This window comes from Triticum dicoccoides, chromosome 5A (assembly GCF_002162155.2).
Source record: "Triticum dicoccoides isolate Atlit2015 ecotype Zavitan chromosome 5A, WEW_v2.0, whole genome shotgun sequence".
Classification (NCBI taxonomy): Eukaryota; Viridiplantae; Streptophyta; class Magnoliopsida; order Poales; family Poaceae; genus Triticum; species Triticum dicoccoides.
Genome location: NC_041388.1, coordinates 626,381,873 through 626,387,314, shown reverse-complemented (window position 1 = coordinate 626,387,314; position 5,442 = coordinate 626,381,873). Strand labels below are relative to the sequence as shown.

The window sequence follows — 5,442 nt, the reverse complement described above, 5'->3', positions numbered from 1 at the left end:
TCACAGTATAATGAAGGAAAATTGAAAAACCAATGACAAAATTAATGAAAACGCGGAGGTTTATCAAAGAAAATGAAAAAAAAGGATCGAGCGAGCGAACTATAGCGACGTAAGAACGGCGGTGAACGAATGTGTTGATGGGTTAGCTCGGTTTGCTCGGCCGTAGGCGATTCCTAATAGGAATCGGTACGGCCAAGACATAGTCTGAGCACGTGATGCCCGAGATGCATCTAGTGGCCTCAGTGGGCTTTACCGCCAATTTAGTACCTCTATGTGCAATCATGCCCTAGGATATAAGCATTGATTGTTTAATCCCGTTAACAAATATCGTTTGTCCTACTTTTTGTGATGGTCTCATCCTATAAATTTCTAAGAAGTTGTATAAAAAATGATATTTTTGAATCATGGTAGAATGATCAAGAAGGCAGAGCGACCACAATTCCGTATGTTGTTCCAAAGAAAAAGCAGTTTTTTTGTTGGAGTGGAAACTTTAAACAAAACGGTACGAATTGGTGGTATCTTTCTTGGCCTGTGTATCGACTGGGAAGTTGTGCCGCATACCTTCCCTTTGCCGTCAACCCTCGGCACCAAATGAGGATGCTCGTAGCTCTGCAGTCCCAGAAAGTCGTGAAGAAGAAACCTGTCAACAAAAATAATCGACTGTTGGCCATCAGAGAATGAGAAAGAATACAGAGATGATTGGCATCTTTGCTTGCTTGGTTGCAATCTAGGCACACCTTTGGGGAACGGTGCAAAGGATTTTCCAGAAGCGTTCTGCACAATTTCATCATCGTCGGAAACTACAATGTGACCCTCCGAATCAACTCCGCAGTAGAATGGACGCCACCATCAGCATCCTGTAGGAAAATGGACAGGCAATATAAGTTTAATTTCTTTACAGTACTAAGTCAATTAATTTCTTTACAGTTATAGGTTAAGGATAAATGAATGAACATGACATAGTTTTGTTTGTCGCATTGATGTGAAATGCAGACATGCAGAATGCCAGATACACAGCAGGAAGATTTGTTCAGAAATAACAGAGGGCATTGGTGACATCTAGTCTGATCTCGATTAACATGGTCTGTTATGTGAAGGCATATTGGACCGGAGAGGTAAAGACGAGATAAGATTGAACGTTGGGACATACTTCGAGTACTAATTGCAACATGCTGAACATTGTATAACGCAGCCCCAAAGTTCAGTAGGAGTATGGACCAAACTGGGGCAGACATACTTCGAGTCCTATTGAAACCGCCACACGCAACTGACGCTTGAATAAACATCGCTACTAGCAACGATAGGCAAGTGACAAAAAAGAAACAGAAAAAAAAGACAATACATAAACTGACATATCAAAATCTTCCAAAGAAATACGCATTGTGCTGCGAATCTGCAATAACTGAGGTGGAAAGTTCAGTGTAACCACACAATTGCAATCTTAAAAGTTGGCTATCGTGGTTCGATTTCGTGTCGACGAGATTTACTATAGCTTGCACGTTACTGAACTGAATCGAGTACCAAAATAAAACCCAGATATCCACTTACAGCAGCCACAAAGACTGAACTGAGCACAAGGATAAATTTGCCATCCATATCTCTCACTACTCAGGGCTCTGTAGGCCTCGATGACGAGGTTGATCTCGGCAGCAGAAATGAGCGCGAGGTATAACTTGTCAGGACAGGACTCTTCTCATGTTGCAGACCATGTGATGAGCTACTAGTAACATAATGTGCCCATGGCGACAGTAACACCATGAATCCTCAGTTCCTCACGGCAGAGGGCAAAATTTATGTGAGATCATGCTCGGGCATCTCCATGTTTGCAGGCTTGCAGCTGACGCTGACGCACCGTAGATCCGTGGATTTAGGCAGGAACGCAGGGCACGAGGGAAACAAAATCAACGGAGAATCCCGTGATCTCACCTGGGGAGGAAGGGCCTCTGGCCGTGGGAAGAGTAGGCCATGGCGGTGGCCGCCGAAGTCGACGGTGACCGCTTCCGGGCGGGCCTCTCGTAACCGGGCTGCGACCCCCTCCGCGCCGTGCCCGGCCTCGCCCGGCTGCTGCAGCCCTTCCGGGCTCGGCGCCACCGCCATGTCGAACACCGCGAGCATCTCAGGGCCGGAGCCTCCCTCGTTCGTCCTCCGCGCGCGGGCGTGGAGGTGGGAGTGTCGTGTCGTAGTGCCCGGCTGTGGCGGTCGCGATCCTTCCAGTGCGCTTGCGGTCGCGCAGGTGTTGTGTCCCGGGACGGCGAGATACAAGGCGTGTTTGGTTGCCGTTTCAGCCCAACTTGGCTCTATGAAGCTAGGAACAGCCTAGAAACCAACGTCTACGACTCGTTTGGTTTCATACATTTTGCTTGCTTGCCCGTATTAGGGGATAGCTTTGCACAAGTTGTTTGATTGCTTGTATATTGTTTCAGCTCACACATAAGCACACTGTTTGATTGCACACAAGATGTCAGGTGTGCTAACTTTGTACCCTATGTGGTGAAATTACCTTACGCATGATCACAGCTACCACACCGATACCACAACACTGCAATGGCGAGAAACTGCATGATGATGATCAAAGTCTTCACCCCAAAGTGTGGCGCCGTCTTGTCAACTTCAACCTTGCATGCCTGCTTTCGCACAAATTTGGCATAAGCATCTTCTACCGCTTGCCTAGTCTTAAACCCTGTGTGGTTGTTGTTGTTGTACCCTGAAACTTGTTGGTTACAAACTTCCCATGAACTGTAAACCCTTGGTGCCCTCCCGACAAACATCACATACCACTTGTCCTAGCAGCGCACAAGGAGCAACAGTTGAAACAATAAGCAATAAGCAATGGAATAATCAAGCAGCAAAGAAAGGAGCACACAAACAACAAGCAATGTAGTAGAAGATAACTAGTAAGCATGCATGATCATATGCATAGCAAGTTTAACCTAGCACTACTATGGTGTCATCCTACCACCAGCACATCCAAAAGAGGGTGTCATCCTACCACCAGCATATCCAAAAGAGGGTGTCATCCTACCACCAGCACATCCAAAAGAGGGTATCATCCTATTACCGCAAGTTCGTGATCACCGTGGGGGTTAGTATATACCACCTCACCAAAATATACAGACCATCAGATTGTTTTCAAGCCCTAGCTACAAAAAATATACGTCGTCATCGTCATTGTCGTCCTTGTCGCCACCGCCATCGCCGTCGAGGATCATGCACGCGGTAACCAATAGGAAGCTCTAGTAGAAGTGCTTGCCCAGCCAGCTCTTGAGGCAGAGCACTGAAGGAAATATGCCCTAGAGGCAATAATAAAGTTGTTATTTATATTTCCTTATATCATGATAAATGTTTATTATTCATGCTAGAATTGTATTAATCGGAAACTTAGTACATGTGTGAATACATAGACAAACAGAGTGTCCCTAGTATGCCTCTACTTGACTAGCTCGTTAATCAAAGATGGTTAAGTTTCCTATCCATAGACATGTGTTGTCATTTGATGAACGGGATCACATCATTAGAGAATGATGTGATGGACAAGACCCATCTGTTAGCTTAGCACTATGATCGTTTAGTTTATTGCTATTGCTTCCTTCATGACTTATACATGTTCCTATGAGTATGAGATTATGCAACTCCCGAATACCGGAGGAATACTTAGTGTCCTATCAAACGTCACAACGTAACTGGGTGATTATAAAGATGCTCTACAGGTATCTCCAATGGTGTTTGTTGAGTTGGCATAGATCGAGATTAGGATTTGTCACTCTGATTTTCGAAGAGATATCTCTGGGCCCTCTCGGTAATCACTAAAGCCTTGCAAGCAATGTGATTAATGATTTAGTTATGGGATGATGCATTACGGAACGAATAAAGAGACTTGCCGGTAACGAGATTGAACTAGGTATGATGATACCGACGATCGAATCTCGGGCAAGTAACATACTGATGACAAAAGGCACAACGTATGTAGTTATGCGGTTTGACCGATAAAGATCTTCATAGAATATGTAGGAACCAATATGAGCATCCAGGTTCCGCTGTTGGTTATTGACCATAGATGGGTCTCGGTCATGTCTACATAGTTCTCGAACCCGTAGGTTCCGCACGCTTAACGTTCGATGACGGTCGGTATTATGAGTTTATGTGTTTTGATGTACCGACGGTAGTTCAGAGTCCCGGATGTGATCACGGACATGACGAGGAGTCTCGAAATGGTCGAGGCATGAAGATTGATATATTGGAAGGTTATGTTTGTACACCAGAAAGGTTTCGGATTAGTTCGGGCATTTACCGGAGTACCAGAGGGTTACGGGAACACCCCGGGGAATTAATGTGCCTTGATGGGCCATAGAGGAAGAGAGGAGGAGGCGGCCAGGTGTGGCGCATGCCCCCTAGGCCCAATCCGAATTGGGGTAGGGTTTGGCGGGGGGCTCCTTTCCTTCTCTTTCTCTTCCCTTCCTTCCGCCTCCTAGTTGGACTAGGAAAGGGGGGGAAACCTACTCCTAGTAGGAGTAGGAATCCTCCCTTGGGGCGCGCCCTATGAGGCCGTCCCTCCCCCTCCTCCACTCCTTTATATACGGGGGAGGGGGCACCCCATAGAGACACAAGTTGATCTTAGTCGTGTGCGGTGCCCCCTCCATAGATTTCCACCTCGATCATATTGTTGTAGTGCTTATGCGAAGCCCTACGTCGGTAACTTCATCATCACTGTCAACACGCCGCCGTGCTGGCGAAACTCTCCCTTGGCCTCAACTGGATCTAGAGTTTGAGGAACGTCATCAAGCTGAACGTGTGCAGATCGCGGAGGTGTCGTGCGTTCGGTACTTGATCGGTTGGATCGTGGAGACGTTCGGCTACATCAATCGCGTTACTCAATGCTTACGCTTTCGGTCTACGAGGGTACGTAGACACACTCTCCCCTCTCGTTGCTATGCATCTCCTAGATAGATCTTGCGTGATCGTAGAATTTTTTTTGAAATACTGCGTTCCCCAACAGTGGCATCCGAGCTAGGTCTATGCGTACATGTTATATGCACGAGTAGAACACAAAGGAGTTGTGGGCGTGAGTATATACATATTGCTTGCCGTCACTAGTTTCTTGATTCGGCGGTATTGTTGAATGATGAAGCGGCCCAGACCGACATTACATGACCGCGTTCATGAGACTGGTTCTACTGACGTGCTTTGCACACAGGTGGCTGGCGGGTGTTAGTTTCTCCTACTTTAGTTAATCGGATTCAATGAGAAGGGTTCTTTATGAAGATCAAAAATCAATCACTATATCGCGTTGTGGTTTTTGATGCGTAGGTAAGAACGGTTCTTGCTAAGCCCGTAGCAGCCACGTAAAACTTGCAACAACAAAGTAGATGATGTCTAACTTGTTTTTGCAGGGCATGTTGTGATGTGATATGGTCAAGACGTGATTATATAAATTATTGTATGAGA

General features: G+C 46.2%; 1 long non-coding RNA gene across 1 annotated transcript; it reads right to left on the bottom strand.

Moving 5' to 3' along the window:
* Window positions 1–1,989, bottom strand: LOC119298170. The gene is made up of 3 exons (XR_005145808.1): window positions 1,927–1,989; window positions 738–857; window positions 1–640 (listed from the first exon to the last, which is right to left on the bottom strand). It is a non-coding gene; the product is annotated as an uncharacterized LOC119298170 (long non-coding RNA).
* Window positions 1,990–5,442: the final 3,453 nt, after the last annotated feature.